Source organism: Bubalus kerabau, chromosome 4, assembly GCF_029407905.1.
Source record: "Bubalus kerabau isolate K-KA32 ecotype Philippines breed swamp buffalo chromosome 4, PCC_UOA_SB_1v2, whole genome shotgun sequence".
In the NCBI taxonomy this organism is placed as follows: domain Eukaryota; kingdom Metazoa; phylum Chordata; class Mammalia; order Artiodactyla; family Bovidae; genus Bubalus; species Bubalus kerabau.
In genome coordinates, this window is record NC_073627.1 from 66,267,039 (window position 1) to 66,288,592 (window position 21,554).

The following is a 21,554-nucleotide window of genomic DNA, read 5'->3' on the forward strand; positions in this document are numbered from 1 at the left end:
CTTTGCTGTACAGCAAAAATTAACACAACACTATAAATCAACTATACTTCAATAACAAATTAAAAAATAAAAGACCTCATTTATAATCATAAAAAATTAAATAGCTGAGAATAAATGTAACAATAAATGTACAAAACACATATGAAGAAAACTGTAAAAAATTTCTCAAAATCATAAAATAAGTTTGAACAAGTAGAAAGATCTTTTCTTCAACTAGGAAAACTTGGTAACAAAAAGATGTTTTGTTAATTATGTAACTTTATGTTAATCATGTAAATTTCATTCTAGTAATACAAATATTGTTAAAGGTTTCTACTGTTATTGTTTGTTTACTCTGAAGCTCATATGGGAAAATAAATAAGGATAAATGGGAACTCTGAGCTGGAAGAGCCATGAGAGAATGAGCCTCACTGGGTACTGAAAGTGAAAGCCTCAATAATTAACACAGTGGGCAGTGATGCTTGTGACCTGAACTAAGACCAGAAATAGCCCCAACCATACACAGGCATTTAATACCTGATGAAAATGGCGTCTCAAAACAGTAGGTCAGCTCAGTTCAGTTCAGTCGCTCAGTCATGTCCAACTGTTTGCGACCCCATGAACCGCAGTACACCAGGCCTCCCTGTCCATCACCAACTCCCGGAGCTTACTCAAACTCATGTCCATTGAGTTGGTAATGCCATCCAACCATCTCACCCTATGTCATCCCCTTCTCCTCCTGCCTTCAATCTTTCCCAGCATTAGGGTCTTTTCAAATGAGTCAGCTCTTCGCATCAGGTAGCTGAAGCATTGGAGTTTCAGCTTCAACATCAGTCCTTCCAATGAATATTCAGGGTTGATTTCCTTTAGGATGGACTGGTTTGATCTCCTTGCAGTCTAAGGAACTTTCAAGAGTCTTCTCCAACACCACAGTTCAAAAGCATCAATTCTTCAGCGCTCAGCTTTCTATATAGTCCAACTCTCACATCCATACATGACTACTGGAAAAACCATAGCCCTGACGAGATGGACCTTTGTTGGCAAAGTAATGTCTCTGCTTTTTAATATGCTGTCTAGGTTGGTCATAACTTTCCTTCCAAGGAGTAAGCGTCTTTTAATTTCATGGCTGCAGTCACCAACTGCAGTGATCTTGGAGCCCAGAAAAATAGTCAGCCACTGTTTCCACTGTTTCCCCATCTATTCGCCATGAAGTGATGCAACCAGATGCCATGATATTAGTTTTCTGAATGTTCAGTGTTAGGCCAACTTTTTCACTCTCCTCTTTCACTTTCATCAAGAGGCTCTTTAGTTTTTCTTGACTTTCTGCCATAAGGATGGTGTCATCTGCATATCTGAGGTTATCTGTATTTCTGCCGGCAATCTTGATTCCAGCTTGTGCTTCATCCAGCCCAGTATTTCTCATGATGTATTCTGCAAATCAGTTAAATAAGCAGGGTGATAATATACAGCCTTGATGTATGCCTTTCCTATTTGGAACCAGTCTGTTGTTCCATGTCCAGTTCTAACTGTTGCTTCCTGACCTGCATACAGATTTCTCAAGAGGCAGGTCAGGTAGTTTGGTATTTCCATCTCTTTCAGAATTTTCCACAGTTTGTGGTGATCCACACAGTTAAAGGCTTTGGCATAGTCAGTAAAGCAGAAATAGATGTTTTTATGGAACTCTCTTGCTTTTGTGATGATCCAATGGATGTTGGCAATTTGATCTCTGGTTCCTCTGCCTTTTCTAAAACCAGCTTGAACATCTGGAAGTTCACAGTTCACGTATTGCTGAAGCCTGGCTTGGAGAATTTTGAGCATTACTTTACTAGCGTGTGAGATGAGTGCAATTGTGTGGTAGTTTGAGCATTCTTTGGCATTGCCTTTCTTTGGGATTGGAATGAAAACTGACCTTTTCCAGTCCTGTGGCCACTGCTGAGTTTTCCAAATTTGCTGGCATATTGAGGGCAGCACTTTCACAGCATCATCTTTCAGGATTTGAAATAGCTCAACTGGAATCCCATCACCTGCACTAGCTTTGATGCATCCTAAGGCCCACTTGACTTCTCATTTCAGAATGTCTGGCTCTAGGTGAGTGATCACAACAACATTGTGATTATCTGGGTCATGAAGATCTTGTTTGTACAGTTTTCTGTGTATTCTTGCCACCTCTTCTTAATATCTTCTGCTTCTGTTTGGTCCATACCATTTCTGTCCTTTACCTAGCCCATCTTTGCATGAAATGTTCCCTTGGTATCTCTAATTTTCTTGAAGAGATCTCTAGTCTTTCGCATTCTTTTGTTTTCCTCTATTTCTTTGCATTGATCACTGAGGAAAGCTTTCTTATCTCTCCTTGCTATTCTTTTGAACTCTGCATTCAAGTGGATATACCTTTCCTTTTCTCCTTTGCATTTCACTTCTCTTCTTTTCACAGCTATATGTAAGGCCTCCTCAGACAGCCATTTTGCTTTTTTGCATTTCTTTTTCTTGTGGATGGTCTTGATCCCTGTCTCCTATACAATGTCACAAATTTCCGTCCATAGTTCATCAGGCACTCTGTCTATCAAATCCAGTCCTTAAGATCTAATTCTCACTTCCACTGTGTAATTGTAAGGGATTTGATTTAGGTCATACCTAAATGGTCTAGTGGTTTTCCCTACTTTCTTCAATTTAAGTCTGAATTTGGCAATGTGGTTCATGATCTGAGCCACAGTCAGCTCCCAGTCTCGTTTCTGCTGACTTTATAGAGCTTCTCCACCTTTGGCTGCAAAGAATAAAATCAATCTGATTTCAGTGTTGACTATCTGGTGATGTCCATGTGCAGAGTCTTCTCTTGTGTTGTTGGAAATGGGTGTTTGCTGTGACCAGTGTGTTCTCTTGGCAAAACTCTATCAGCCTTCGCCCTGCTTCATTCTGTACTCCAAGGCCAAATTTGCCTGTTACTCCAGGTGTTTCTTGACTTCCTAGTTTTGCATTCCAGTCCACTATAATGAAAAGGACATCTCTTTTGGGTGTTAGTTCTAGAAGGTCTTGCAGGTCTTCATAGAACTGTTCAACTTCAGCTTCTTCAGAGTTACTGGTCAGGGCATTTACTTGGATTACCATGATAGTGAATGGTTTGCCTTGGAAACGAACAGAGATCATTCTGTCATTTTTGAGATTGCATCCAAGTACTGCATTTCAGACTCTTTTGTTGACCATGATGGCTACTCCATTTCTTCTAAGGGATTCCTGCCCACAGTAGTAGATATAACGGTCATCTGAGTTAAATTCACCCATTCTAGTCCATCTTAGTTCGCTGATTCCCAGAATATCGATGTTCACTCTTGCCATCTCCTGTTTGACCACTTCCAATTTGCCTTGATTCATGGACCTAACATTCCATGTTCCTATGAAATATTGCTCTTTACAGCATTGGACCTTGCTTCTGTCACCACTCACATCCACAACTGGGTGTTGTTTTTGCTCTGGCTCCCTCCCTTCCCTCTTTCTGGAGTTAGTTCTCCAGTCTTCTCCAGTAGCATATTGGGCACCTACTACTGTAGGAGTTCATCTTTCAGTGTCATACATTTTTGCCTTTTCACACAGTTCATGGGGTTCTCACGGCAGGAATACTGAAGTGCTTTGCCCTTCCTTTCTCCAGTGGGCCACATTTCTGTCAGAACTGTCCACCATGACCAGTTCATCTTGGGTGGTCCCACATGGCATGGCTCCCAGTTTCACTGAGTTAGACAAGGCTGTGGGCCATGTGATCAGATTGGTTAGTTTTCTGTGATTATGGTTTTCAGTCTGTCTACCTTCTGATGGATAGGGATAAGAGGCTTATGGAAGCTTCCTGATGGGAGAGACAGGTAGGTAGGTAGGTAGGTAGGTAGAAGATGACTATCACAAAGTGTTTGTGGGACAAAGCGCAGTCAACAGAAGAAAAATCACACAAGTAGGGGGACTACGTTAAACTGCAAATCTTCTGGGTATCGAAGGACACAGCCCACAGTGAAAAGCCAGATTATAAGCCAGGAGCAGGTATTTGCAAACCATGTATCTGCTATAGGGCCAATATCCAGAATACATAAAGAATTCTTATATTCAACAGCAATGATGATAACATGATTTAAAATGGGGAAAAGACTTGAGACATTTCTCCAAAGATGATACTCAGGTAGCCAACTAGCTACTTGAATGTCACAGAAAGGCCGTCAGAATCATCTTTTTTTTAATGTTTAATTTTTATTATGTTTAATATTTATTATTGTTGATGTACAATATTGTGTTACTTTATGCTGTAGAGCAAAGTGAATCAGTTATACATATATATATATATACATATATCCACTCTTTTTTAGATTCTTTTCCCATGTAAGTCATTGCAGAATATTGAGCAGAGTTTCCTGTGCTATCCAGTAGGCTCTCATTAGTTACCTATTTTATATATAGTAGTGTGTATATGTCAACTGCAATCTCCCAATTTGTTACTTCTGCTCACGCTTCCCCTTTGGTCACTGTAAAGTTTGATTTCAAGATCTGTGAGTATGCCTTTTTTCTTTTTTTCCTGTATTTATTTATTGGCTGTGCTAAATCTTAGTTGTGGTGCACAGGGTCTTTGTTGAGGCAAGTGGACTCTTTAGCATGAGAACTCTTAGTTGCGGCCTGGGCGACCTAGTCCCCTGATCAGGGATTGAACCTGGGCCCCCTGCATTGGGAGCACAGAGTCCTAGCCACTGGATGCCCAGGGAAGTCCCTGTGAATCTGCTTGAGACGTCACTCTTCACCCATCTGACTGGTGGACACTCTGACGTTTGCCGAGGTGCTCTGCAGGCAAGGCCATGGTGAACAGGCCGTGGTCAGCATTGCTGGTGGGAGTGTGGGCTGGCCAAGCCCTTTGAGGGGCAACAGGGCCGTGTCCACCAGAATTAGGAATGTACAGCCCAGTAATCGCACTTGCTGGGATGAATCCCTTAGACACATGCTGGAGAGGGTAAACTGTCATATGTGGAAATTGCAACACTGTTTAATAGCCGCGTCCTGGAAGCAGCTCAGTGTCGCTCATTCGGGCCCTGCTGCAATTGTGTGGCGTTTGTCCGGGACAATGCCCTGAGATGTGACACATGAGAGCGATCCGTGTTGCGCCTCTCCTCTGCCTGAGACCCTGAGACGGCTGACTGTGGCCCCCTGACTTCCCTCCCCTCCTTTGACATTCCACCTTGCTTGTGTCCAGCTGCGTGGCCTTTTCCCCGTACCTCGAACGTGCGGGTCAGCCTCCCACCTCAAGGCGTCTGTACAAGCCGTTCCCTCAGCCTCCCCAGAGAATCTCAGGGCTCACCCCTCACCATCGTTAACTGCTTAAATGTCACTTTCTCCACAAGGCCACCTCTGACCACTCCATCTAAAATCTAAGTCCCCACCTGACATTTCCAATCTTCGTTATCTTGTTCTATGTTTTCAATTACTTTTATTATATTCTAACACAACATATAACTTATATGTTTACCGTCTGCTTTATGTGCCTCCCCCAAGTTATAGATGCTATGGGGCAGAAATTGTCGTCAGTTTTGTTGACTTCCATATCCCTATGATATACAACAGTACTTGGGCCTGTTTATTGTTTAGTCACTAAGTCATGTCCAACTCTTTGTGATTCTATTGACTGTACCCCGCCAGGCTCCTCTGTCCACATAATTCTTCAGGCAATAATACTGGAGTGGGTAGCCATTTCATTCTCCAGGGGATCTTCCTGACCCCTTTTGACTCAGGGTCAGACCTGAGTCTCCTGCATTGCCAAATTCTTTACTACTGAGCTAACTGGGAAGCCCTAGTTGGGATGTGAAAAGTAAAAGTCGCTCAGTCATGTCCGACGCTTTGCAACCCCGTGGACTACATAGTCTATGGGATTCTCCAGGGCAGAATACTGGAATGGGTAGATTTTCCTTTCTCCAGGGGATCTTCCCAACCCAGGGATCGAACCCAAGTCTCCTGCATTGCAGACAGATTCTTCACCAGCTGAGCTACCAGAGAAGCCTCAATTGGCATGTAGTTGTTGTTTAGTCACTAAGTCGTGTCTGACTCTTTGTGACACCATGGACTGCAGCATACCATGCTTCCCTGTCCTTCACTATCTCCTGGAGCTTGCTCAAACCCATGTCCATTGAGTCAGTGATGCTATACAACCATCTGATCCTCTGTTGCCCACTTCTCCTCCTTCCCTCAATCTTTCCCAGCATCAGGGTCTTTTCAAATGAGTCAGCTCTTTGCATCAGGTGGCCAAATTACTGGAGCTTTAGCAGCAGTCCTTCCAATGAATATTCAGGGTTTATTTCCTTTCGGGTTGACTGGTTTGATCTCCTTGCTGTCCAAGGGACTCTTAAGAGTCTTCTCCAGGACCACAATTTGAAAGCATCAATTCTTTGGTGTGGCATGTAGTAGGTGCCTAATAAATGTATGTTTCCAAATGACTGATTGAGCATGTGATATAGAAAAGATCCAAAAACATATTTAAATGAAAGAGCAAGTTAAAAGACAGTAATTGTTCTGCATACATTTTTAAAAAATAAAGAAAAAAGATTAGGAATTTATATTTGCAGGTATATGCATAATGAAACTTGGAAGTCTGCAGGAAAAAAAATGAGTATCAGTGGTTACCTCCAGGGAAGGGTGTGGACTGGACAGAAGGGCCTCTTGTAGGAAGACCATGGTGTCTGGACCTTTATTTAATTTACACGAATATTTCTTATTCAAAATATTCAATTATGCTTGCGCACACACACACACAGAGTGACATCAGAACCCCCAGGCAGGATGATCCTATGATTCAGCTGTTCTGAGTAGGGCCTGAGGAATTTGCATTTTCAGCAAGCTCCCCACCCATCCTGGAGACAGGTCCACAGCAAACCACACTCTGAGAACACTCCCAGCTCCCTTGTTCCTCTCCTGACCCAAGAAACTCTATATAAGGTTTAGCGCTCTGATGGCTCCTCTGGACACATCAAAGGAGGCGGAGGCGCCAGGGCCCTTTGCAGCTAGAGCCACACTCTCCAGGGGCCTCCTGGTGTGGACCCTCCACTTCACCCACGCTTGAACTCAGGACGCCCAGAGGGCTGCCATCTTCGACTGAGAGTTCTACGTGGTGGCGGTCTCTCTGCATTTCCGGCTCCTGAACTGTGCGCAGTGCTGCAGAGTGGCTGCCAGGGCCCCTGTGGCCTTGGTCCCCACTGACACACTGATCCTCCTGTTTGCCAGGGCAACATGATCAGTGAAGTGTCCCTCTTAATTCATAGAGGAAAGGTCATCCTAACAGCCCTTCCTGGGGGTGAGAATGGCAGTTAGGACCTGCCATGTCTACTAGAGATAGCCCCCTTCCCCAGCAAGGCCACGGCTTCACTTGATGCAAGTGAGGGACACAAGTCTTTCCCTAAGTTATTCAGAGACTGGAGAAGCAAGTGTAGAGAAAACGTAACAGGACCTCATCACACACAAAAAGGGACTGAACCTGCCAGACGCTTCATATCTGAAAAGAATCTTCACTTCTATTAACCTTACACTGGTTCCCAAAGAAAGGGGGGCATTTAATAAGGGAGGAAAAGTGTGCTGTTTCATGACCACCACTTCCTTAGTGTAATAAAAAGGCGCTAGACTCTCAACATTTTACTTTCATTTCAAAAAATGTTTTTTGCACTATCTCTGTGTTAGACCTTTCAAGATGATTCCATTTCTGGAACACACTTTCTGAAATGGTTTCTAATTGACTTCAAGTGTGTCATGCCTTTGACATGTTATACAATGCATTAAAATTAATAGCTTCGTGGGTCTTATGAGTTTCTTCCTTAAATTTCCAAAGACAGCCCTGGCTTTCTCTCAGACTGACCAATCACAAGCAGTTCTGTGACTGCAAGGCAGGAGACAATTTTTGCAAATGTTTAAAAATGAGGCTGTGTCTGCCAGCGGGCTAGAGCTGGTGAGTCTTAGGTCTTTAAGAAACAGTTGGCCCTGTCTGTGCTGTCATCTTCCCAGCAGGCCATCTGTGTGGGAGCTGAGTCACCGTGGCGTAAGACTGCAGAGAAAGACAGTAGGATCGCCGGACATACACTTGTCTGGCAGTCTTGGGTCTGTTCCCTGGATGGGGTGGGAAGGCTTGATTAATGACAGACTTGTTCAACATGAAAAAGAACAAAGCCCGGATTTATTCTTGGCATTCTTCTTCCTAGGGGCTTGGGGGATGATGTAGTAATTAATTTATAGCTTTGCAGCAAGACAACATCAGAGAAGCAGTTTAATTCACAAGAACAATGCAGATGGAGAGTGTAACCGAGGGCACTGGGCATAAAAGGGTCTAGAAGGAAGGTCATGCAGAAGGTGAGTTCTTCTATAAATGATACAGATTCACTACCAGTTACTACCTAGGTTCACCGCTCCCCAAACGGTCCTGAGAGACACTTACCTTGACTAAAGGAACAGAGGTCTGTGGGAAATGCTTCTGAAACCCCGGTGCAGCTTGCTTATTACCTGCTGAGGGCTGATCTCTACCCTGGCAGAGAAGCAGGCTTCGCCAGATGTGCAGAGGGCGCAGAGCCCCTGAAACTCGGCTGCCGTCTTCTCAGTTCTCCCAGCCCCCGCTCCCCACCCCGCCATCCCCGGCGCTCGCCCCGCGTTATTTCTGTGCTCCCCTCCTTGGATGGCACCCTCTCCAGCTCCAAGACACATATCCCCCTCCCTTCCCCATCATCTCCCAGGACACACCTCCTTCCCCCCACCAGACCCAGGCACAGCCCTCCTCCACCCAGCAACCCCCCAGGACACACCCCTCCCCCCTTCCCAGCACCAAGGACACACCTCCTCCCCCTCCCCTGCAAACCCGGGACACACCCCCTCCCCTCTCCCCAGTCCCAGGACACACCCCTCCCCAACCCCAGGGTACACCCTCCCCATCCCCCAAGACACACCCCTCCCCCTCCCCAGCAGCCCGAGGACACACCCCTCCGCTCCCCAACCCGGCCCCGACGCTCAGGCCCCCCTCCACCGCTGGCCGACTAAACCGAGAAGTCTTCCCGCCGCCCTCGCGCCGGCTCCTGGCCGCCGGTTGCGCGCTCTCAGTGCCCGGAGCTCCGCCAACGAGACCGAATTCAGAGGCCGGTGCTGTGAGCCGGGGAGACTGAGTCCTGAGAGGCCCGAGAAGAGCTGTTTCGGGGCAGGAGGTGTCTGCGGCGCGGCCGGTTAGTGCAGGCGGCGCGGGGCGCGGGGTCACGCGGGGCCGGGGGGAGCGCGGAGTCCAGGCCGCCTTCCGGCAGGTCGGCGGGGCCGGGCAGCGCGTGCTCCCGCCTAGCCTTCCTTGTCCGTCGGCTCTGGGGTCGGGGAGGGGGTCCTGCGCCCTAGACTTCTCTGCGGTTAGAGCAGGGGTGGGGGAGGGGAGAGAGGCAAGAGGCTGAGGTTCCCCCCGCCCCCGTCCTTTTCCTTTAAAAGTGACACTTTGACCAAAGCTCTTTCAAGCGTTTGTGCTCCTGGAGCGGCTCGCACCGGTTTGGTGTAGCCCGATGTCCCTGCAGTCTCTCCATCGCTGGTCCAAGGAGACGGAACCTCTCCCAGGAGAGCGCTCCCTGACAGCCTGGCTGCGGATCCGGGGCTGAATGAACTTCAGCTGGAAACGCTTCGCCCGAGGGTTCGGGATGCCTCTCTCCACGAGGAATCCGGGAGCTCTCTCACTGGACGCTCTCCAGTTGCCTCCAGATTGTTTGTCTGTTTTCTTGGGTGTCACCTGGTTGCAACCCTTTGTCTGGCGGAGTCCTCCTGTTCCCCTGGAAGGCCCTGGGATGGGGTTCGCGCCTTGGTTAGTGTGCAGTTGGCTGCGCTCTCAGGGAACAAGTGGCAGGCCGAGCACAATGGGAAGAATGCATTCCTGATGACTCGCCTACCCTAGAAAGACTAGCTAAAATCTGATGGTTTTTATGGAAAGCTTTTCTGTCACTGTTTCATAAGTACTCCGTGTTGGTGAGTTCTTGAAACTAGCTAATCCAGAGCTAACCAGCATGATTTTATGAAGAGGTTTCCCCCAAACTTCCTGTGCCATGAACGTGAAGACCCTGACACCTGGGCTCACAGGGATGTTGAAGTCACTGCCCTCCTGCTGGGCAGGTGGTCTGTGGGTGGCCGAGGGTGACCGTGGTGGCAGTGATGGGCTGGGGGTGGGGAGGACTGCCTGAGGAGAGGAAGGAGAGAGTCTCAGGGTACTGGAATGCTGTGAAACATGCTGGTAGGTTACCCTGAGTCTCTTTCCACATGATGAAAAGACTTTTATGGCCCTTCTCACTCTTCCAGGGGGAGCTCAGTGGGTGCTTGTTTGTTTCTGCTCCCAGTAAACCTACAAGAGATCTCATGACCCCAGCAATTTCTAAAGGCAGGTCCTGGCTCCTAACAAAGGCAAACAGGTTATTTTCATCAACTCTGGAGCCTTGCGTTTTTCTCGGGCCATTGTTTTAGAGGTTCCATGAAGATATTATGAACGTGCACTAGGGCCCTCCCCTCACCTCCTCCTGAAATGGACAGTGGGTTCTGGTGAAGGTTACTGCCAATGCAGTACCAGGCTATAAAATAGCATGAAAAGACTAGGCACTGGACATTAGTGCCACTAATGACAGTGTAATTTTTCACTGTTCCTTTAAGAATGAGGCCTGCTTTGATCAGCAGTGTTTTCATTTGTTGCTTGTTTATTTTTTTGTAGTGTGGTTTCACTGGGCCTGTTTTCCCTTCTTGATATTGGTAATCCTTCACTTAGGTGGAATCATAGACTGGAATTAGCAGCAGCCATGCTCTCTGGGGCTAAAATTAGAAAAGCCAAGGGAACTCTTCAGGCATATCCTTCTTGTCTCATAAAAGATTCTGCAGTCTCTCCTGAGACTCCCACTTTAGCAGTTACTGTAAGATGCCACTTAAATACTCTTTAAGATAGCATTTTTATTTGGACCATTTTTCCCCTTGAGCTTTAATCATGCTTTACCAATGTCTGTTGAACGTTGTTCCTCTGAGGTGCCCAGAGGCACATCCAGTACATTTACCAGCCCTTCAAACACTATATAGTTAACTCTTTGAACGCTTCCTTTAAAAACAATAAATAAATAAACGAGTGAAAGCTGCAGTGGCCCCTGATGTGAAGGCAGATGGCAGTCGCTGCGGCTTCATTTATGCCCAGGATGCTCTTGGTGCCTTGTCAATTAATCATGAATTGAATAATGGATGCTCTTGATCTCCAGCTATAAATTGAAGGATAGGTTACTCCTGAGGTCTAGTTCGCTTGAAAACCCTTTCAGAGCCTATTGAGCGACTCCACAGCTGGGGCCAATAAAGGCGTGACACAGAGCGCAGATGGGGGGAAGTGGTGATCCGCTGGGCTCCTCTGGCCCTCTATGCCGGCTGGGCTGCCGGGCTCTCCCCACTTGCTGGTCGGCACCAGGGCTGTGGGGCGGAGGAAACAGTGGCTTTCTGTGAATGTAATTAAACTTGCCTCTGCCAGCTGCCTGTGGTATTCGCGAATGTTTTCCTAAGCAAGGCTGTTCCCTGCTTTATCTGCCCGCTGTGGTTTGCGGCCTGCGCAGCCCCTTCCTGGATGGTTGAGCTCTGATGTCATGCGTGCTCTCAGCCTCGCGGGTTTGGGGGCTCCCCCCCGGCGCCCGGGAAGCAGCCCGTCCGCTGCAGAACATTCCACTGCCGCGAGACCAAAGCCACCTCGTGATTTGCGGCTGGCGTGACTTGGGGCTGCTTGGAGATGATTTAAAAGGAAGGTTATGGGCGCCTGAAGTATAGGGTAAAGAAAATGTATCCACATGGCTCCAGCTTGGACTTTTAACTTTTTTTTTTCAACGTGAAAATTGTTGGCTGAACTGGCTCATGGGATTTTCCCCATTTTTTGCTCTTTTATTGCTTAGAGCAAAAGATCTATATTGTCTGTTTCTTGTAGGCCTGACCTCAGCATTATTCCTGAAACGTGACACAGTTTTCATGCTTCAGAAAGCAGGGGACACAGGATTTCTCTGCTGGGCTGTTCACGGGCCGGAAACCATTGTCAGAGAAGAGGCTTGGCTCTCTCTGATGAAGGGGAGGCACCCCGTGTCAAGTTTAGAGGGCTGTCAGGGAAGAAAGGGGCAGGTCCAGGCTGCCCCTGTGGCCCCGTGGGCCAGGCGGTTGCAGTGGCAGGATGCACGTTGCCTGGGAAGAGTGTAGAGCTGGCGCTGGCCCACCTGCCGAGGTCGCCTCACCTCGTGATCAGCCGACGGGCATGGATGCTCTTTCCAGGCTCCAGCAGTGGTGGGGTGGGGGCGTAGAGCCCTCGGAGGTCCATGCGTCATCCCCTGGGGCCCGGCTGCCGTCTCCTGCCTCTCCTCTGTGCCCGACCACAAACCGGCAAGTGAGCCAGCTCTTGTGGCTGAGCTAGTTCCCAGCTCTATCCAGTGTGAGCTTGGAGGAGGCAGTATCTGTTACCTAGCTTGCCGACCTCTTCCAGTGTTCAGGGTACAGGCTGTGGCCCAACAGTCCTCTACAGACCACCAAGCAGTGCCCCCAGGACCCAGCCTGGCCTGCAGCAGCGGGAGGGCTCCGGGGAAAGCGCGCCCTGTCCCTGGGCAGTTCTGGATCTAGGTCAGAGGGCCATGACCCCAAGGCGGTGGAAGGCTGAGCTTCCTCCAAGTTGGTCTGTTTGAGTCTGTGCCTCGAGGGGCTTAAAGGAACGCTTGTGGAGGTCAAATTAGTATGGTTTATGAGAAAAAACAGCCAGAGCCCTGGCGAAATGTCAAGAAGGCAGCAGTGTGTGATGAGACTCAAACGACAGCGTTCATCCAGGGCCACCTTGAGCAAACCGCTTCATGTTGATGGACCAGTTCATGACGTCGCCTCGTGTCCTTCACGGGTGTGCTGTCATCTGACTGCCAGGATGAGGTGCAGAGGCAGGAGGAGCAGAGCATCCTTGCGTCTTCCCCACTCCAGGGCACGCAGCGTGAGGCCGGTCCAGTCTGGTCAGACACGGAGCGTCTAGCTTCAGACCTTGTGCTCCTTCCACGGCAGCAAGTGGACCCCACGACTCTTAACCTTCATGGACTGCACTCTCCTTATTTGCAAAAATGAGACATTTGGCCTAGAATATAACAGTCCATTCCAGCTTAAATTCTAGGTCTGGTGAATCACTGGCTGGAAGGGACTCTAAGAAGTCATTTAGTCATGTTGCTTGCTTCCAGCAGGACTCTATCTAAAATTTTGAAAAGAAAATACTCCCCCCACCTCGCTTTATTATTATTATTATTTTTAATAATCCCAGAGCCGGAGAGTGTGAGTGCATTCCGGAGAGAAGGGAGATGAGGGATGAGGGCCCAGCATCGAGGCCCAGGGCTGCGTGTCCGGCCTCAGCAGACAGAGTCCCATCCCCGGGGGAGGAGGTGGAACAGGAGAGGCCAGTCCTGGACAGGCTCTGGGCCTGGGGGGCATCCAGTGGGGAGAGCTCAGCAGGGGTCGTTGTGCCAAGAGGGAGAAAGAGCAGAGTGGTTCAGGAAAGACCCTCCAGTTCCCTCGGGGCTTGGGAGAGCTGTGACCGTGGCCCGGGGCCCGGGGGTCTGCTCAGAGACAGCACAGGCTTGCTGTTCGACTGGGAGTATGAGAGCTGGCCGCTCACGCCCACCCTCTGCGTGGGGCAGGGAGGACAGGCTCGTCCCTGCGACAGTACCTGCTGGGCCTGCCCGGAGGAGCCCCAGCCCGTCTGCCTTCCCAGTGCCAGGTGGGTTCTGGCGGGCTTCCAAGGCTCAGGGTCATTGGAGGAACGACCAGTTCAGTCTCCTGTTCCCAAATTACTCAGCTGACTAGGTTGTCACTTTAGAAGACGTGTCTACCTCCCACTTTCTCCTGGTTTCTCTCCCGGGGTTAGATGTTGGGAGAACGGGAGCAACTTTGGATCCAGGAGCCTGAGTGATGGCGCCATCTCAACAGCTCAGTTACAGCTGAGCGCCTTGAGGTTCAGCTGCCCTGCTCCTCAGTGTCCCCGCCCTGAAGTGGGGAAGTAATAGCACCCCCTCCCAGGAAGTTCGGTGCTCCTGGGATCCGAGGGAGGAGCGGGGAGAACCGTCCACGTCTGCGGAAGCAGCCCGGCGTCAGGTCTTGTCTTTGAGCTGTGAGTCACGGAGGTTTCTTTTTTCTCTGCCTTAATTCCATTTGCAGGCCCACCTCAGAATGATGGTGGTTTTTCCGTCCTTGCTACGTGTCAGGCACATAATCATGTTTAATCCTCACGAAAACACCATGAAGTGGATCTGTTACCCCCATTTTATTACGTGGAAATGATGTTCTAATGAGGATAAGCATTTTGCCCAAGATCACGGGCTAATAAACAGCAGAGGGAAAACGGAAACCCGGGCAGCCCACCCAGTCCCGTGCGGAGACCCGGGGCCTTTCCTGCCGGGCACAGCCCCTCCCCCGTGTTCCCGCAGTGGCCTGTCAGCTGGACAGGCTCCTCCTCTCCGCTGCTGCCCGACCACAGCCTCCTGCACCCTCCGAGTCCCAGCTGGCTCCTTGGCCTCCCCATGCTCCTTTCCACTTGTGTCTCCTCTCCCTTCCTGTCCTCCCAGAAGCAGAGGACGCCCCGCAGGACTGTGCAGCTGGTCTCCAAGCCCAGATCAGGCCTCCACCCCCACTGCACGGGTCCTGTCTTTGCTTCCTTGAAGGAGAATCTTTAGCATGTTATTAAACACAGACGCCATGTTCCCCCAGGGCCCACAGAAGGTGACTTTGCAGGCTGAGGAGGAAGGACCTGGGAGGCCTTCTGGACCATGACCCTACTTTACAGACGCGGAAACGCAGGCACAGAGAGGTTAACTGCTTGTCCCCAAGCCCAGCTCTGGGCCAGGGCTGATTCTGAAGCCACTTGGCACCATCTTCCTTTCCGGTTTTCACTGTGGTTTGAGTTGATGTTTCATCATCTCTGCCTGCCCAGGTTGGGAAAGGGATCTTTCTTTTGCCTTGCAAGCTTGACCACACTTGGGACGCTCATCACAAACCGTGCTTTCTTTTCCTTAACATATACTTATGTTAAGTATAAACATATACTTATATAAACATATACTTTTCCTTAACATATCCCACTGAACTGGCCTCCTCCTCGGGGTGTGAAGAGCCACGGTCACTCTGGATTCTGCGTCTGACCTTGGCTCCTCCTCTGGGTTAAATGACACCAGATCACTTTGCTTTATCTCAGAGTTCTGCTCGCCAGCAGCTCCATCATCTTTCTTTCTGTCTGTCGAGCTGTGTCCAGCGCCCCAGGCCTCTCAAGCCGTGAGAGGCATTGCACAGGGTGTGGCAGCGACCCCGGCCTGACACTGCCTTCCCCCTGGGCCTTGGGGGTATGGCTGACTCCCCCGGGCTGTGAGTGGCAGCCGAGCCTCACTTTGTCGTCATGAGCCGTCTCCTCGCTTGCTGGACATGGCTCGGCCCGTATGTGATGACGATCATCTCCTCCAGTGGTCGTCTGGAGCCTCCCTGTGGAGCTGCTCCTTCCTTTGCTCCTGACCACGTCTCACATTCATCAGCTGCCCTGGGCCTCTGATCCTGCTCTTCTGCTTCTTAGAGCTTCACGCCAGCTACTGTCCCAAGGAGCTTAGCACATCAGATGTCCCTGGAATTTACCCCTGTGGGAGCTGACCCCTGAGACTACTGCCCCTCAAAGCCCTTCTCCCTCATGACTCCAGGATTTGAAAAGCATAGATCCATCCATCCCACAGCACAGGGCCTTCAAACCGACCACCAGGCAGAGTGGAAAGTGCTGGCTGAAATGACAGACCTTTGGAGGGCCTTCCAGGAGACCCACAGCCAAGGACCGACCCCCTTAGGGACGTCAGTTCAAAGATAGTGACCGAAACCCAGAGCTGTCTTAGCTACAGGGCTGGAAGCCTGCGAGATTTCACTTGGGCTCGAAAACACGATAATCATAAACCTTCACACTGACAGATTGCACTGTGCTCTCCATCAGCCCAAGCACTGTCCTGTGAAGAAGTGCATTGTCCCCACTTTACAGATGAAGAGCTGAGGCTCATGAGGTCCAGTGACCCCCAGGGTCGCACAGCTATGCTTGTAACTGAGCAAGTTTCCTGCCTTTAAGTTCCTTGTGCTTGAACAGGCTTCGGTGGGCTTAAAGCTTTAGAATTCCTAAAAATCCCATGGTTGGGACATGGCGGGAGGGGTGTTGCTTGGCACAAACACAGATTCCCAGGCTCTGACTCCAAATGGTGTTGATTCCTGAAGCTCGAGGGGAGCTTTGGAATCTGTATTTCCCAAGCGCTCCTGAGGTGTTATCTCATCAGAAGAAACTGTCCCTTAAACTCTCCTTTCTTGACATTTTTGGCCGCACCTCCCAGCTTGTGGGACCTTAGTTTCTGACCCACCTGTTCCCTGTAACGAAGCTGGCACAGAAGCCAGCCATGGACGCCCTACCCCCAGGACCCAGTTGTGGCCCGCAGACTGGCCACAGACTGGCCAGCCCTGGCTCACCCTTTCATTCAGGCCCTGCGCTTCCCTCGCTGAACTCCTGCCTCAGCGCCCCGCTCGGCTCCTGGGGAGCTGTGACCCCAGGTTCTGTCCATCTCTCCCGATCAGAGAGCCTGCCTCCCGGAGCCCATCCAGGCGCAGCCACACGGTGGGCCCGCACCTGAGTCAGCAGAGTCCTGTGATGACACTCCCCCCCGGCCGGTCCCTCTGGGGACCCCTCCGGACCCGGGCACCCAAGCTGGACATCACTTACTGGCCTCTCTGAGAGAAAGTCCAGCCAGCTCCCTCAGAAAGAAACCTCCTGGGGTCCTGCCACTCTGAAAGCTCATGCTCTTGTTCTTTGAAAGCCTGCTGAGTCCAGTGGGCCAGCAGGTGCCCAGGGAACAGTGTGATCAGCATCCGCCGGGGCCCACAGCCCACCGGGCATGGTGCTGACTCCTCTCCACAGCGTATGTCTCATGACCCTTCCCTGATCAGACATCAGACATCCATCTGAGTGGTTGCACAGGGCTCCGTTTCCCCATGTCTGGGCCCTTGGAGCCTCTCTCCTCATGGCCCTGTTCCTGCCCTCTGGAAGTCACCGAAGGCTTGGGGTTCTCCAATCTGTGAGGTTCCTCGTTAGATCCTTTCATGTGTGCTTAATCATGGAGGAAGAGCAGCCCTGGAGGAAAAGGTTTCTGGGATCAAAGCAGACTCACAGTGTGGCTGACACTTTCCATGGACCCATGGCCTCCCAGGCTGGGGGGAGGGGGTACATGTTCCACTTGCTGCCGCCCTCACAACAGGCTGGCTCTTTGCAGATTTCTTAAGAAACACAAAGATTGTGATAGTGACAGGAAGGACTCAGATACTCTCACAGTCAAGGGCACAATGCAAAGACAAGGTGTTTTCTCCCATTTGGTCCTGGCTGTCCTGTGACCCCCAGGAGGGAAATTTCCAAATAGAAGCTCCTGAGTGATTGTCAGGTATGTACGTCACCTTGTGAGCAGAGGTGAGAGCTTGTAAGGAGACAGCTCGGTGTTTGGGCCGCAGGGAGAGGAATGTTTGGACCTTGGTGGAGCTCCATTTGGAGCCTTGGAATATTATCCAAACATGAGAGCCAAAGTTTTGCTGAAATAAGCAGTTCCCTTTTATGTTATGACTTGGCCAGCTATGAAGGAATACTTGTTAAAGGCTCTCAGAGCATTACGGCAGAGTTCTCCTCCCTGTCCTTAATTGGGTCAAATTAAACCGAAAAGGAAACGCAGTCTGGTTTGCTAACCACTGGGGAAGTATTGCTTTTGGGCAGAATTCATACCCAGATTGTCTGACTCGAGCATAATTCACAGGAAACAATTATTTTTTCTTTTGGTTGTGACATGTAAGCAACCAACAACTTGGAATCCAGAAACTGGCGTTTGTGGCGTTAGTGGTGATGGCCGGGTGATGGCCGGAACGTCCCTGGTCAGGCTGTGGCTCCGTGCCTCGGCTCACTGCAGGCCTGGTCCGGTGTCCAGTGCACTCATCCTGGTCATCATCACAGCATGAGGCTCTCCTGAGCCAGGCGTCCAGACCCCCAGTGTCCTGCCGGGGCACTTTGAAACTCTGCTGAAAAAGCAAAATTCCCCTCCATGAGCTGGCACGTTTAGGAAAGCAGACTAGTGAGGGGTGTCAGAGGCAGCCAGGTGACAGCTCAGGGGAGGTGCCTGCCTGCAGGCGGGGGTGACCTCGTGGAAACGGGGGGCCAAGCAGAGTACCCGCTGGGCGTCTCGGGGGGTCTCACCTCTCGTGGTGCAGTCTGCACTGGGCGTCTCGGGGGGCCTCAGCTCTCGTGGTCCAGTCTGCACTGGGCATCTCGGGGGCTCTCACCTCTCGTGGTGCAGTCTGCACTGGGCATCTTGGGGGGTCTCACCTCTCGTGGTGCAGTCTGCACTGGGCGTCTCGGGGGGTCTCACCTCTCGTGGTGCAGTCTGCACTGGGCATCTTGGGGGCTCTCACCTCTCGTGGTGCAGTCTGCACTGGGCGTCTCGGGCGCTCTCACCTCTCGTGGTGCAGTCTGCACTGGGCGTCTCGGGGGCTCTCACCTCTCGTGGTGCAGTCTGCACTGGGCGTCTCGGGGGCGCTCACCTCTCGTGGTGCAGTCTGCACTGGGCATCTCGTGGGGTCTCACCTCTCGTGGTGCTGTCTGCACTGGGCGTCTCGGGGGCTCTCAGCTCTCGTGGTTAGTCTGCACTGGGTCCGTCGGCGGCTGCTGTCCATGTATCGTCTCCCTTACTCTCCTGTGACCGAGGTGCCGTCAGCACCCATCTGGCCCCCACGGGACCAGAGCTCAGAACCTGCCAAGTCTCTGGAGGGAAGGACAGAGCCAGGCTCCTGCCCAGTGCAGAGCCCTCGCTGCTGGAGGCCAGTCTCCTTTCTGAGCCACGTGGAGCCTTCAAAGAGGGTAGCGGTTACATGAGGGCCGCTGTTGGCTGCAGGTGCTGGGCACGAGCTGGACAGCTTTCTGGACAGTGGTGTCCTTTAGGCCTTGGTGGAGCGCCGAGTCTGTCTTGGGGTTTAGATGGGGGCCGGGGGGGGGGTGTCCTTGAATCCTCTCCATGAACAGGCTTTTCTGGTGGGTCGCCTGTCCTCTCCCACCACCCAGCCTGTGTGGGGGTTGATGAAGGCTGTTGGTGATGCAGGACAGGACATGGCAGTGTGAGTCCACGTGGGACTCTGTGCTGGACACCCTTGCTCACGGTCACTCTCAACCACCCCTGGAGTGCTCCTTCTTTGTCACAGAGATAGTATTTCTTTCTGCTAGATAAGGAGTGTCACCTGCAGTTTCAGGAAAAGCAGGCAAGACCCCCAGGCGGCCTTCCTGGGGGGCTCCCTGTGGAGGAGGGCTGTGGGGCCTGACCATGAGCCCTTTGGTGCCAGAGGGGCCCCACAGCCCACCCCCACACAGGACTGCAGCGGGTGTGTGCCCAGGCCTTGGCACGCATGCTGGGGGCACAGGGCTGCCGCTCTAAGGCGGTGGTCACCTGTCCCTCCGTGGCTCGTTACCATCCACCCCAGAATGTTCTTCTCTCCAGAATCCCTGCTGACTCCAACATGAGATTATTAGACTGGTCTTCAGGCACCACTGGTGAAGTGGTAGACACAGCCTTCCAAGGGTGAATCGAGATCTGGCCTCCGCCACCACGCTGCCGAAGGCCCCTGCTTTTCTCTGATGTCACAGGCAGCAGACTGCTGTCCAGAGCTCCAAGCAGAGATGCCAGAAACGGCCACAAGATAAACAGTGTCTTAGCCTTGACGGTTGCAGTAGATCATCTCAGTAGGTTAGGGTAACGTCTGCAGGAGTCTCGTCATTCAAGAGTATAGTGCTCCATGACATGTAACATGTATTACAATGTAAAAATTACAGATACCTTCTCTACATAATAGTCTAAATATGATAGGATCTTAGTCCTCAAAAAAAAATGGAAGGTATTTAGGTAAATAGCACAAAAAAGTATACCTATATGTAAAATATTATGAAAAAATAATCTGCTTCTCAATTTATGTAGTCAAAATAGTTTGGGAAAGAAAGAAGGAAACTGGAAAGGTCCCCACTGAGAAGCTGTGTCAGTCTCTCTCATGGACCCTCTTTTTTTCAGCCTTCTTAGAGGTGCTTGCTGATCATCACGTATAAAAGGAACTGCATACCTCAGTAGGCTTTAAACATTTTTTTTTAATTTTATATTGGAAGATAGTTGATTAGCAATGTGATAGTTACAGGTGGACAGCAAAGTGACCGAGTTACACATGTATATGCACCTATTTTTTTAAAATTCTTTTCCCAGTTAGGTTATTATAGAATATTGAGCAGAGTTACCTGTGCTATATAGTAGGTCCTTGTGGGTTATCTATTTTATTTATAGTAGTGTGTATATGTTAACCCTACACTCCTAATTTATCCCTGCCCCCCAGCCTTTCTCCTTTGGTAGCCATATTTTTTTTTCTAAGTCTGTGATCTGTTTCTGGTTTGTAAATAAATTCCTTTGTATCATTTTTTTAGATTGTACATGTAGGTGATATCACATAGTATTACTCTTTGGCTGTCTGTCTTTACTTAGTATGATAATCTCCAGGTCTATCCATGTTGCTACAAATGGTATTATTTCATTGCTTTTATGGCTGAGTAGTGTTCCATTGTATATATGTACCACATCTTTATCCATTCATCTATTGTTGAACTTAGGTTGCTTCCATGTCTTGGGTATCATGACTAGTGCTGCAGTGAATGTTGAGATGCATATATATGTATATATTTAATTTGCTGAAATATAATTGCTTTACAGTGTTGTGTTTCTGCTATACAACAGTGAATCAGCTACATGTATACATACATCCCCTCCCTCTTCTACCTCCATCCCACCCCACCTTGTCTGGATCTATGTCCAGGAATGGGATTGCCGGAACATATGGTAGCTCTACTTTTAGTTTTTTGAGGAACCTCCATACTATTCTCCATAGTGGCTACACCAATTTACATTCTTACCAACAGTGTAAGAGGGTTCCCTTTTCTCCACACCCTCTCCAACATTTATTGTTCATGGACTTTTTGATGATGGGCACTCTGACTGGTGTGAGGTGATACGTCACTGTGGTTTTGCTTTGGCTTTCTCTAATAGTGATGTTAGCATCTTTTTATGTGCCTATTGGCTATCTGTATGTCGTCTTTGGAGAAATGTTTGTTTAGGCATTCTGCCCATTTTTTGTAGTAGCCTTTTAAACCCATAAGAGGTCCTGAAAAAGGGTAAAAGTTAGAATTAAAATATTTCCTTGGACACTCAGTCAAGTTATTCAAAAAGGTTTGGCTGACTCTATTTACAATGCAAATGAGATTCTCCAGGTCACTTTTTATAGGGAATATATTATTCAGTTTTTCTTCAGTGTGCAGGTTTATTAAAATTTTACAGAAGACTAGATGTTTCTAAGGCTGTTAGGCAGACAGCCTGACAGTTGATCCCCCAATAATAAGCCTGAGTGGGAGAGGGGCTCTTGAACATGTGGGGGAGGGTGTACCAAACTGTACTGTCACAGAAGCCCCGCAGGTCCGCAGGATGTAACCACCTGTC

At 49.8% G+C, this 21,554-nt stretch overlaps 1 protein-coding gene across 8 annotated transcripts in view; it reads left to right on the forward strand.

The window, feature by feature from the left end:
- The window catches only part of PALLD (palladin, cytoskeletal associated protein), a 369,615-nt gene that overhangs the window by 116,820 nt on the left and 231,241 nt on the right, over positions 1-21,554 (forward strand). The window contains exon 1 of one of the 8 annotated variants that reach the window (XM_055577614.1): positions 5,540-8,322. The exons of 6 other annotated variants lie outside the window; for them this stretch is intronic. The gene's annotated coding sequence lies outside the window, so the exon portion shown is untranslated. Of the gene's footprint in view, positions 1-5,539; positions 8,323-8,943; positions 9,180-21,554 lie in introns of those variants that run through there. One more of the 8 variants, XM_055577613.1, reaches the window with a different exon arrangement.